Source organism: Argentina silus, assembly GCF_951799395.1.
Source record: "Argentina silus genome assembly, contig: scaffold_59, whole genome shotgun sequence".
Classification (NCBI taxonomy): Eukaryota; Metazoa; Chordata; class Actinopteri; order Argentiniformes; family Argentinidae; genus Argentina; species Argentina silus.
The window spans coordinates 101,548-115,820 of record NW_028152750.1 but is presented as its reverse complement, the minus strand read 5'-3'; positions in this window follow the sequence as shown (position 1 = coordinate 115,820).

The window sequence follows — 14,273 nt, the reverse complement described above, 5'->3', positions numbered from 1 at the left end:
TAAATTTAAAGACAATTGCAGGGTTAGCAATCCCACACCCAGTGAAGAGATCAAAGGACAACAGATAGTCTTAAAATATTTGAAGAGTGCAATAAAAGAGGGGTCCTCGCACCTAGAGGGTGTGAATACAATGAATACAATAAGTACAATGGATTAGCAGCCAGGGATAGATGAATAATTAACACAGTTGTAAACAGCCAGGACAGATGGCTTGTGTAAACAGCCTGGGCCAATTGATCTTTCAACAGACTGACCGATGCCAGGTCAGGTGGGAGTAGCTCCCTGGATGACGAAATGTAGTTCTTGAATGTTATTGGTGTATGTAGACATGAACGGGTGTTCAACTTTGCAAATCTGAACCGGCTTCTTTCTCTGTGAATAAAGTCTCTGAATGAATCAACAGCTCTGGTTAACGGTATTTTATTTCAAAATACTATTATTTAAATTCTACGACAATTACATAGACATATATGACAGCTATGGATGCAAGGACTGACCATCCATGAGATCAAAATGATAGTTTTAACCATGTTTTGAAGCTATACAGTTTTACAATTGCATTGTTTACATACAATGGAGTAAAACTAATTTATATTTTGGGTTCTGATGGGGTAAAATAGTTGAACTAAGGGTTAAGGTTAGGGTTAGGGTCATGAGTGATTTATACATTTCATCCCAGATTGCCCCTTTAAAAGTACACTATGGAAGGTTAATTGTTAAACGATTAACCTCAGACTTTGAGCCTTGGCTTTACGGTTATCATACTCCTATGATATAATACAAATAAATATATTGCCTCATTAAACCAGACAATCCTTCGCTTTAGGCTAAAAACTTTAGAAAGAAAGGCTGATGCTCATGGACATTGCAAGGTGTGGCCCTTTCGGTAAAGATTTAGCTTGAAAACATTTTTAACCTTGGGGAGAAACATCCACCGTAAATTCAGGGTGATTCTACTAACAGAGTTAATTTGTGACCTGTAATATTTACATGGCAAACTTAACCTTGGGGGCAAAATACAAGTGAATGACGAAATACAGTATATAGCTTGAAAACGTTGTTATTCTTGTGGCGAAACAGTCCTCTTAGAATAGTAATAGACATGTTTACCATTAATTATTTATCAGTCCGGCCTGTCTCCAAAATGGACAAGAGTGTCTCCAGTTATGTTTACATTCTGCAGTTTATGACACTTGAATGATTTGATGACGAATTTGACACTTGATACTACTCCAGGAAGCAAACTTAGACTTTCTGTTAGGCGATCTATGAGGCTACCAGGTTGCCAGTTAGGGGGATGAGTTTGTTATTGTGTAATGACCTGGCTGGGGTGCATGTTTGTGTGACTCCGAGGGTGAGAATCTGAGGCCGTGGAGAAGGAATATCTCTAGCCGATGTGGTTGCTCCCTCTCAGATGCCAGTCAAAGAGAGTCAGGAGAGGGTCAAGGAGATGGCAGTGGGGTCATACATACAGGAGGAGGTCAATTATGTGGTTAGCCCTCCAGGCCAAAGGCATGACCCTTTTGGCTGAAGAGCATTCTCAGTTGCAAAATCTTCCATAACATACTATCATGTGTTGAAACTTTCATACTCTTATGAAAGTTTATAATAAAATAAAAAGAAAGTTTATAAGTTTAAAATATAAAGTTTCAACACTTTAAAGTATTTGTACGTATGCGTTTGCTCAAAACCATTTTCTCAGTGCATGTTAATCATTTATCAGGGGGGAGTTTACATTCCATAATCTTTCACTGTCAGAATGTTGAAAGGCTCAGTGGCAAGTTCTCTCAGTGTGTCAGCCCCTGGATAGTCTTTTCGTGGGTGAGTTAACTCATTAATATGTCAAATTTCCTTCTTTGTGCCAATGAAGAGTATGTATTTAGATTCAAAGCCCTAACAGTTGCGTGGAGACTATTTGTTTTCAATTTGATCCCCTACTCTAAGGAGGTGTTTGACCAGTAAAATGTCTGAAGTGTTGAATTGTCTGTTGGACATGTGGTTTGTTGTGGGAACTGTAATAATCTGGATATGCCAGTGCATGAATATAGTTTTGGTTATTTAGTCTCTGAATAGTCTAGACTTGTTAATTGGGTTGATTATTAAGTGTTGTGTATTAAATTAAATATTTGAATTTAATTTTTTTCATACTTTTGTTTTGTTTGTATTTAAAGTTATCAGTATAATATTCTCTTCTCTATGCTCAGAAGTTGGATGTACTTTTTGAGTCATGAGTAAAGTTACTAGTGTAGTAAGTGTCTTACAAGGTGTGATTTTATTTTATTTATTGATTTGCACACACACAATTACAAATGAACGACAAAATGAAAAGCCTCCTCTATAAAGTAGTAAAAAAAAGAAAAAACTAATTTGAGGTGTGCACAAAGTACAGGCAAATGATAATTTTTAGATGTGATTTTATTTTTGGCCTTTTAATAATGAATACACTATGAATGGGATTTTCTTCGGTGAGACAATCACATACAAATCTGCATTTATAGACTCACTTTGCTGTACGTCTTGTGTTGATTTAATTTCCAGCCTTTTAGCCTGTGGCTTACCGCACAGCAGGGTTGCCAGGTCTGGCTAAAAGTTATTCCCCATTAAAAACCTCTAATGTTGCGAAATCGCTCCATACATATTTTTATAGTGTGTGTGAGTGTAATTGTGTTGTGTAATCATGAGCAGTACACAGCATTCCAGGACCATATACTATTATTTCTAAATCATAAAGCGCTTCTATTGTATGTTACGTAATGCTAATTGGTCACATGTATGCTATCTAAGGCTGGAACACCAGCAGTCAAACGCTGTTCAATGAAACCAGCACTGTAGGAAACCCACAGTGCAAAGAAATCCTGTCCATCCAAAACCACATGTTCATTTGGTCTTGGCAGTTTGCAGAGTGGAAAATGTTTCTTTCCATAGTGCAGGTTTGAATGAGTTTGCGGTTCCCAGTGCACATTTGATAGAAGTTTAATTCGATCATGGACCAGAGTAAGCAGTTGTCACATGCGTGATCATTTCAAATGACAACACACTCAATCTTTCATTCTAGCTGCATGTGCACGTATAATTATTCCCACTGAATAAGGGCTAACATTTCCAAACCATAACACACTCTTATTCTATGTTATTGGTCGTAGGGATATAAACATTTACACTGTTCAGTTTTCTTGGAGCATGACATTGAGAGAGGAATTGGCCATGCAGGCCACCAAAGCAAGTTGACTAATAGCTTGGTTAGTCACATAGTTGCCCCTGGCTACACTAACTGTCCCCTAAGCTAATAGATCTCATGCCTAATCTTCATTCATTTCTTTGTCAGGCTAGAACAATAAGGTAAAACATTATAGTAAAACATAGAAATAATACAAACAGTCATTCACCACACTCTATCCTGTCCATGGTGTAACAGATGGCTTAAGGTGGACCCAAGTGTAGAGAGACAGGACTCAAGAGTTACCAAACTCAAATGTAGCTTTACTTTAAACCGTCACAGGACGGACGGACGGACACACAGGTACAGGTACAGGTACAGGTACAGGTACAGGTACAGGTACAGGTACAGGTACATCCATGGAACATTAGTTCACGACTGATCGACAGGTGAAGCAAAAAACCAGGCTTATAAGCTTGCAGAATAACAAGACACAGGTGAGGACAATTAACTAAAAGAGAAGAATAAGGAAAACAATGAGTAGGGGAAGCAGCAGGATGAGGAGGACTCCTCACACATGGACAATTACCTACATATCATCACATTACAATCACAATTTATGTGTTACACAATGATCTCAAACCATTGATTTTCTCATGGAATCCCTATAAAATGTGGCCTCTTCTTGTTGTTCCAATAACAATGTTTAATGGGTTGCAGTGTTCCGTTGTTGCATGGTAGATCAGAATTAATGGGCTTGCTTCAGCAAGTCCAACTATTGTTATTGCTCATACTTATTCTTATTATTATTAGTGGGCTTGCTTCATGGTTGGGCCTCTCCCTGGTAGAGAGCAAGCTGCCTTCGTCTTCAGTTGTGCAGAGCTGGTTACTGCTCTGTTGTTAAAATTGAGCAAAAACTCTTCATGCCTTTCTCCTGTCATCAGGAGGGTGGGTGTGTTTGAAATGTGTGCTGGTCCCAATGTAAGGCCTGTGCTGGCCATTTGGCACCTTCTGATGCCATTGTTTAGGGTCTATTGAGGGGTATGCTGACTGCCAAACATAGGACCTCAAAGACATATTCATCAGAGCTGTGGTTGTGTGCCAGGGTTTACAACACACACACACACACACACATCCTATAGATACCCCTAACACTTTCTATGAGACACACACATATAATGCATTATCATTTATTATAAAATAAATATATTTTAAAAGTACAGAGAGCATTAGTTTACCATTTTTTCATTGTACTGTGGTCGTCAGGTGATCAAATGACTCTAGTTACTATTACATATTATCAATAGCCATGCCACAATTTCCTAGACATTGCACTGTAGAATGCATTTGTGTATCTATCCCAAAAGTCAGAATTGTGTTTGCACAATAAATTAAATTAATTTATTGTAAATTAAATAATACATTAAAACCACACATATGGCAGACACATTAACAGTTCATATACTGACAATAGTGTTGCTTCACCATTAAAAGCTTCGATTCTATTTTCCATAGAACCAAAGTTCAACAGTCAGTGCAAGCTCTGCTTTTTGTGCCTTGTATTATACTACAGTTTGTGTTTCAATGACGAGGGGACTTATAGAAGTCAAACGTATTGGTCCTATAATAATATTACTACTCTTCTACTTAGAGTTTGCTGAGATTGTAAACTATCCTAGGCCTACAGCTGTCGCTCCTGTCTCTGGATGTGCTTGCCCAATGTAGTTTATCTTCAGAACAAATGGCAAAACAATTCTTCTTTAGGAGTTTAGGTGCACAATGTTTCTAGTATGCTTTTCAGATTTTGACCATGCATGCGTACCTGCATATTGCTTATGTGAACCCCTCTTAATTTGTAATATTTATACTATATTGTATTGATATTGCAGACCTAAATCATATTTTTTCACATTATAAAAAGTATCACATTAGCTTCAGTGATGACTTCTTTGCACTGGTGTTTTGTCTTGGAATATACTAGTATATATATAGTAGTTTGTATAGTGCTATTTTTTTACAATCTTGTACCTTTAACATTTTTATGATAAGATAATATCATTGTGTGCTGTCCTGTAACATGGATATGTCATTAACACGAGTCGTCAGAGGTCCACAGGGTAGTATGTCAGAGTTTAAAAGCTTCACGCGACGACTATTTACCATGTTTTATTTCAGGTAATTAACCTTGGCAAAACATCCACCAGGAGGCATCGTTGAGGAGGAATTTGAATGGATATGCTTACAGTGTGTTTTCGAGGCCTTTCTGTGTTTACAAACATTGCCGCCTGATGAATTATGTGAAGAGTAGCTTTTGAGTTGTTGTTTCAATTTGGAAAAGGGCATATTATTGTCTGGTCGGAGAAATTATGTTCTTGGATAAACCTTAATTTTGAATAAATCAATCAACTCTTCATCAAATGTGAAGACATGAAATATATGTGGCAGTGTGTCTGCGAAATTGCATATTAATTAACTCATAGCGATATAATGTTTCTCAGTTGATTCCGCGCATTTCTATAGGCTATATGGACACAGCACGCTCACAAAGCAAAGAGCGCAGTTTGTGACATTAATTTTCCACTCTGGCACTGCAAGTTCACGTTGAACATATTTCACATGATTGAAATGAGAGCTTTTATGAATCAATCAAAAATGTTTACATGCCATTTACAATGATGAGAATAAATCTGAGAAGTCAAGGGATAATGTCGAACAGGCAGGTGAGGGACATTAAGCTGTCATGTTGACATGCTTTTATTCATATTATTCTGTAGGCTATAGCCTTATATATAAAACTCACAACTGTTAATCTGTTAACAAATTACATTCACTGTTTTACTGCCCATATCCAACAAGTCATTTGTAGTTGCCTACTGTCTGTATTTGGCTGTTCTTTTTCGACCCTGTCCATCATATCATGTATCATAATTGGCTACAAACTATGTGTGCTTCCTTGAGCTCCGTTTACAACAAGCTCAAATCGTTTCCCAAACAAAACAAATGTGTGACAATTTATCTAGCCACTAGACAGTCTTTGAGAGACACAATTTGAATGCTGAGTACAGTAATGTTCTTCATTTAACAAATTCTGTTAGTTCATAGAAGATTGACATGCAAACATTGATTTTACTGTAGGCAAAATTATGCATATTTTAGAAAACAGGTAATCAATTCCATTTTACATCACGGAAATAATAAAATGGTTGTGTTCATTTATGGATTTCAAATTATTTTTAGGTTACCCAGCTTGGAAGCATGGGTTTTAGGAGTAGTCTAACCAGTGTGATATCAAAGCGCAAGTTGCTATCGGTATATTAAGGAGTGAGCTAAGACAGAAAGACTTGTGTTCTCTATGACAACTGCATCGTAATATGGCAACATACGTGGGCTAACATTAGACAGATCACAGAAGCATGACAAACATCTCTGCTGCCATAAGTGGGGCAATCAGGATGATGGGGGTTCTGTAATTTATACTGACAGAACAAACTGTCTTTTAAAATTTCGGTGATGGGCAGTGGATTACAAAATAGGGGGGGAAGGTGTGGAGTGGGGGAAGGTGAGCGAATTTGTCTGTTGGAAAATTCATACAGTCGCCATACGTTCGCAACAAAGTAATGTCTGCTAGTTGAGAGAGCCATCCGCTTGGCCAGCTCGCAAGTTTCTTTCCATGTAATGTTAGGGAGGCCTACTGCAATCCCTTACTGTTAGCTGGTTTAGGCAGCTAGCGGTGGTGCATCTCTCTGCTGTTTGACTAGTCAAAAAGTATAAAAAATTAACTTCAACTGTCAATAGTGGATTTGTCAGTTATCAATAGCTGGTACATTTTTATTTAATATCCGCCAAATATTAAATCATGATGCCAGTTATGATAAATGTTTGAAATGTAGTATCTTTGAGTATTATGAAAAGCGCTATACAAAATAATTGCATTATTATTATTATTACATTGAGTGGACGAGAGAAGGCTGCCCTTGCTGAAAATTCACATAGTATTATGATGTTTTTAATGATAACAACTGTTTCAACAACAATTTTTCTATCCAGTCTCAATCCCACTGAAACCCAAAATCTTTACTCCTGTCTGGCATGAAAATCCCTAACTTCATTATTAAAGTCGACTCAGGCTTATTCATGTCAGATTGCGCTAAAACTTGTCTGTGCTGAAAGAGAATGTGTGACAATGTTATGAGTGGATAGGAGTTTGTCCCATTGCTTGGTCCTCATTAAAATAACCTGATATTTTAACCATTTCGACTCTGTAATTCATGAGCTGCTAAAAAAACATCCTTCAAAGCTCTTGTCACCGCCTTGTGGTGGCTTTCGGCAGCACTTCAAACCTTGTGTCTCCTCCAGCAGCGCCATTGAGGTAGACCACCGCTGGGATAGTGGCGTGAACCGATTAACCACTGGCCCACTGTATAATAAAATAAGTCATTGTGAAACCCATGTCCCACTCCTTCCCTGACTTACCCTGTTTTTAACATAATACCGTTGTTACAATTTCAAAATGGTCCTTACAATGGCCAAAATGGCCCACCCAAAATGTGGTCCTCTGTGGCTCAGTTGGTAGAGCATGGTGCTAACAATGCTTAGGTTGTGGGTTTGATTCCTGCTGGGACCATATATACTGAAATGTATGCACTCACTGCAATGTAAGTCGCTTTTGGATAAAAGCGTCAGCTAAATGGCACTGTTATGAACAGTTTACCCATTTCAGCCTATTAGACCTTATTGTTCCCCACCTGTGTGTGTACAGTATATGGGCTACAGAAAAGGGCACGAGATCCATGCGCGTGGAGATGGACAAATTTGTCACGATTACAGACATTTGGAACACTTTTGCATATAACTCAATTGCTTGTTATAACCAAGCAGAAAACATCAATATTTGTTTTGAATGTGGTTTGCATGGTGGAGTATAAGAGCTGCTGGATTTGTCTGTGGACAGACACATTTGCGTAAAGGCGCATAGCCAATGAAAGAAGAAGCGATTTTGTGTCCACTTTAATTTTTTTCACTTTTTTTTACACTAGCAAATTGTACAAACCTTCTTGCACATGTCATTATTGCTTCAGATTTGTGTTCTGCTTTACTTGTTATCAAGTATTGGTGCTTCACATTTTACTGTGTTATTTGTACTGTACAGTTACACCAATTATATCTGTCGATAAGTTATATTCAATATGTAAGCTTTTATTTGCTCTTTAAAATACAAAATGTGGTATTCCAATGATTCTTAAGTGCTGACTAAACTACTGACTACTTTTGATCTGTCCCATGACCACCAGGAACAAGACAGATGAGTGCAGATGAGGTCGAGCTATCACCTCAACTCCAAACTAACCCTGAAATGCTTAGGCTCAATGGGATTCCTCTCAAGTAGACCTAATGTTAAAATAAAGCAAGGTTGATACTGAATTAAACAGGCTGAGCCATGGGCTACGAATATAGTAATGTCCCTCACACAAACAGTGCTCTCATCATGACTACCATATTACCCAAAACTGTGGGCTGATTTCAAATAATGCTATTAAAGCAAGGTTAAATCACTACATCCACACAAATCAAAGAATCAGTCATGTAAATCATCAAAGCTTTATAGGGCACGTAATGTGGGTTAACTGGACGCCAGACTCTGTAGGACAGATGACTAATAGCTCCTTCGGTTTACAAAAATAATATACATTGATTGATGCTTGAATACTATCCCTGGGCTCCAAATGAATCAAATAAACACAACAACATGGCCTTCAAGAGGCAACAATCCCTCGATAGCAAGAGATGGGATGGGACAGGAGAGAAAATCTTATTTTGGAAACAAAACTTTTCTGTAAGCACATTTTCCCCATGGCACTGAGTACTAGGCGTGATTCGAACAGTATAGGCAGACAGACAAACTATGCGCCTCTCATTCTCCCGTTTATCATGACTTCAAACTGGCTCCCAACCTACCCAAATATGTGGGCTTCATTTAAATAAGTATATACAATGCCCTCCATAAGTATTGGAAGGAGGAAGCATTTTGTCTTCTTTTAGCTCTATATTCCAGTTTTTATACAACAGTTTGGATTTTAAATCAAACAATTACTACTACTACGGTCAAAGTAGAGATTCTCAGGTTTAATTCAATTTAAACATAGTCCCCCTATTTCAGGGCTTCAAAAGTATTGGAAAAATCATATAATGTCCAATAAATATTCAATTGGATTTAAATCTGAAGATTTACTTGGCCAGTCAAGAACTTTCCGCTTTTTGGCCCTGAAGACCTCCCTATTTGCTATGGCAGTATGTTTGGGGTCATTGTCTTACTGTATGATGAAGTGCCATCCAATGAATTTTAGAGCCATTTGTTTGTACTCGAGCAGACAATATGTTTCTTTACACTTCAGAATACATTCTGCTGCTGCTGTAACATCATCAATTAAGACAAGTTAGCCAGTTCTTGTGGCAGCTATACATGCCCAAACCATAGCACCATGGCTCACAGATTACGTGGTATGCTGAAAATCTTGCAATTGCTGAGCTCACCAGTGCTTTCATTCTTTGTTAATGAAGTTACAAACTGTTGATTATGGTAAGTCTAAGGTTTTGGCTATGTTTACAGATTTTTTCATTGACGTCTCTTTGGTCCTCATGTTGACAGACAGCAATAGCAGACTTCAAAGACAAATGCAAGCCGAGAATCAAGACTAGACATTGACAGCTCTCTTATGCCTGCACAAATTATGACGGAACACACCTGACTAACCAGAAACACCTGTCAAGCCAATTAATACTTTTGGTGCCCTGAAATAGGGGGACTATGCATAAAAGGGTTGTCATTTCTAAATGGTCAAACCAATCTTAAAAAATTAAACATTGAATTAATGTTTCAAATCCAAACTGTTGGAGTATAGAATACTAAAAGAAGACAAATGCTTCCTCTCTCCAATACTTATGGAGGGCACTGTATATATAAGTGTAGCGCCCCTTTGCTGGTCTGAGCAATTAATAGGGGTGGCTAACCTGAATTCTTTAAATAAAATGGTATCTCTACCTATTATTGTATGTTTACTTTGTCTATTATATATTAACACAGTCCCACCAATTACTTGTCTTTTGTTATTTTATTCAAATCAGTCCTCTTTCATTTATATTAAATCCCCAAAATAGAGTACATGAAATTAAATACAATAACTCTTAACATGCACATACAAATATCAAAATGTAAATGGTAAACACTGTAAACCTCAATTAAAAGAAATAAAACCTATTCTAAAGCCGGCAATGATAACTACGACAACAATACCAAAGTCCAGTGCGTTGCAGGCCTGGCGCGTGTAGCTTGCGTGCGTTGTAGCTCACCTAAAATGGCGGCTCCTTCACTCCCACGAGATAGACGACACACCAAACTCCCAGTTCCGTAAGCCGGCAGCCTCGCGAAGCTCCTCTCTCGGCAACCGGGGTAGTTCTCTCCAACGGCAGGACTCTTTGGTACTACTGTCTCTCCCGGTGGCTATCGACGTTTGGAACTCCCTTGTTGGTCGAACACACAGCCCATAAGCCTCCGAAGGAAAAACTAGCTATCTCACTTCTGAGCTAGGCTAGGCTAATCCAGTTGGTTGACCGTCGGAACGGTTACTCCTCTACAGAGAAAGTGTTCCTAAACAGGTCATACGCCGAACGTAGTACTTTGTAGAGTTCACGGGTTGTGTACTCGCATTACCTTGTTCTAAACAAGAAATAAGTGGGCTACCTATTTCCACACTATTAGATTTCACAGCCAGCAGTATATTACATCCGTTCTCTTTCTTCGCCTTCTCCCAACTCACGTCTCCTTCTCCTCCACCTCACACCTGACCTCCAACTCACTTTTTCATTGGCTTATGAAAATAAACAAAATGCACAAACGTTATATTTGAATATTTTCTCACAGAAATCAAAAGTAAATTCTTTTACAATATTGCCAGCATTGTGAACATAGTATAGAATAAAACAAAATACATTTCACATCATGTAAATAATTCAACACATGAACTTAACCCATGAAACTCTATTCATTTTGCACAATATCCAATACCAAACATAGTAATAGTTTTACCCTTTTTAGTCCTATGTATTCTATTAATGAACTTATTCTATATATACTATTTATTAATTAATGAACTTTTAATAGTTAGGCCTAATTTCCATAGGGCTACAAATATATATCTTAGCCAGAATGAGCCAGTGGCAGATTACTAGTGGGTATGTGGAGAAGGAAGGCTAATGGCGGCATTACCCGCTGATTGGTCAGGAATATGTGCTAGGGTTCGGAATCGGAATAAATATCATGACTTTAAAATACCTCTCCGCACGTTTTAAAGTTTGATTAGTCTAAATAGCTTGAACGCTGTAGGAGGAGTAGCATACCAAAAAATCGGAAGAATTGGAATAATAATGATAAGAAAAAGAAGAATAAGTATGAGCAATAACAATAGTTAGACTCTCTCTGAACCACTCAATATTTGTTGTGAAACAACACAGCACAAGTCCAAAATGCATGTAGGTGACTAGCAAGCTAGCTAGTTCAAGCTAAAGCTAACAATGCTACCATTGCTACTAACTGACAAATAGTCATGCCATTACCCAGATACATTTGTTGACTGTGTCTACTACTGTAAAATGTAATTAAACGTCACATACCCGCTTCGAAGTCGCTCTCGCTGTCCTCCCAACGGGAGCCCTGCAAAAAAGAAAAACAACAACAACAACCTGTCGTAGAAACGGCTGCCCCAGTCCACGCACAGCCAATCCTGAAAAACACGAAGGCATTTTTCAGGCCTTCCTTGCTAATGCTAATGTCGTAGACTTTAAGTTATAATACTTAAAAATAAAATACCGTTAACCAGGGCTGTTGATTCATTCAAAGACTTTATTCCCGCAGAACATGTAGCCGACCCCGTTATCTCCTCAGTCACCTGTCTTTATAGATTTCACACAGGTTAACGCCTTCTATTCAACGTGTTTCTGATTCCTGTCTACATACACCAATAACATTCAAGAACTACATTTCGTCATCAAGTTTTGTCTAATCAGGCCTTTTGTTCTGACTGTTTGACTTTGTTTATTACTTAATAGTCTTAGTCTTGAATGTTAGTCTTGGTTGCGATAAAAGTTTCCTCTGCACAGCCTCAGCTTTTAACCCACTAACAAAACGGTCACGGAGTGCATCATTAAGATGTGCACCAAACTCACAATGAGTTGAAAGTTGCTTCAAAGCTACTATGTAATCAGACAGACTCACCGTCTTGTTGAAAACGTTCCGCGATGACAAGCGGTTTCGACTTGTAATGCTCACTGAGCGACTCGCTTAGCTCCTCGTAGGTTTGTGTGCTAGGTTTTTCAGGACTGACTAAATTCTTTGCTAAGTCTGTAGGCATCCGCTCCGATTACCGACAGAAACACGCTGACCTTTTTGTCAGTGTCCACCTCGTTTGCGATCATCCACTGTTCCAGTCTTTCCAAGTAAGATTCGAAATCTTTCTGTCCTTCTTTGTATTCAGCTAACGCACCGATTTGGAAACTAGTAGCCTTTAGCTACTTAGCTTCCGTTTGCTAGCCTCTTTCTTTCGAGCTACAAAGTTCGTTTATTGCGTTCTACTTGCTGCAAAGTTGTCTCTCGTCACTGAGATCATCTTTCATTAGATATCCCATCCTCGTCGCCAAATTGTAATATATTTAGAGTTATATATATTCACGGTTTCAATAACGGAGACCGAACATTACGTGGATGCTTGTTTACTGATCAATTTTAAGACAGAGTACAGCGCATGTGCACAACAGCTAAGGACTCTTACACAGCCAATAGGGAAAGCCCTTATTAATACATTGGAAACACAAAGTTGTAATAATGCCAATACATTACAGTGACGTATTTTTGTGTACATTACAGTGACGTATTTTTGAAAAGTGTTGAAAATACATGTCATGCATCAGTATTACAGAATAATTAGTGCTACTGACAATTGTCGTTGCTAGGATTGCGTGTTTCTTGTGCCATTTCCCCAGCAACGTGTGTGTAAGACTAGAGTGGTAGGTTAGAACAGAGCCAAATAAGGTGTAATTAAGCCATTACAACAACAACAATCAAATGACCACACAAACCTGACATCACTGTCCTGCCCTCCCATCAGGCAGAATATCTAGCATGTGTGTGTGAGTGTTGTACATAGTCAGAAGGTAGTCCTAGATGATGTACCAGGAAGAACGAAACCCAGATAACAATTCCCAAACCTATCACTAGGTAACATAGAGTAGGCCATTAGAACACAAATCCAATAAGTGTTGTTCAATATGCTTCAGCTGGGTAGTTGAGACCTAGTGACTTTGGAGTCTGCTATTGATGTCTGTCAACATGAAATCTGTCAAGAAATCTGCCTTATTTCACTCTATGAGAAATAGAAATAGAAATTCAGTAAAGTGTCTTATTGGTCAATAATGGTCTGTAATGAGAGTTGGTGTCATTACAGATTCACACAAAACAAACTCAAGCATCCAATAAGTATTCTAGTTAAAGTTTAAATAATAACCTCACATGCCTTCTTGTTATGTCCCCTCTCTCTCCTTTTCCCCTCTCTCTCTCTGATATGCAGGGCCACAGGAGTCTCATTGTCTTTACTTACAGACACTTATTACATATATTTGCAAATAAATGAGTGATGGAGTATCTCAAATTGATTTAATGTCTCTGTGTTTTCTTTTCTTTTGGTGACACTTAACACTAAGGTTTCCTTTTATAATGGGTTTATAATTCAGTTTGCACATTATAAGCATGTGTTGCATTTATAGCATTAGTAACAGTGCAGCCACATATTTTCAAATTATTTGAATTGTCACTATCTATGAATGAATCATTAAAGAGAAGCTACGGGATATGGCAATAACTATTTCTGTATTATTTAACCTCTTATTTTGTGTCTAAATTATCAATGCATAGTTTGTACAAATATAATCAATTGAATCACTGTTTTCTCATTCAGCCACAGACTCCCTAGTTTATCATCGCCAACTTTAGAAGCAGCATTACTGTTAAGTGTGTCGATGTCACTGGTCTACGTGGAATCCACACACATACGCACCACACTGAGGGCAT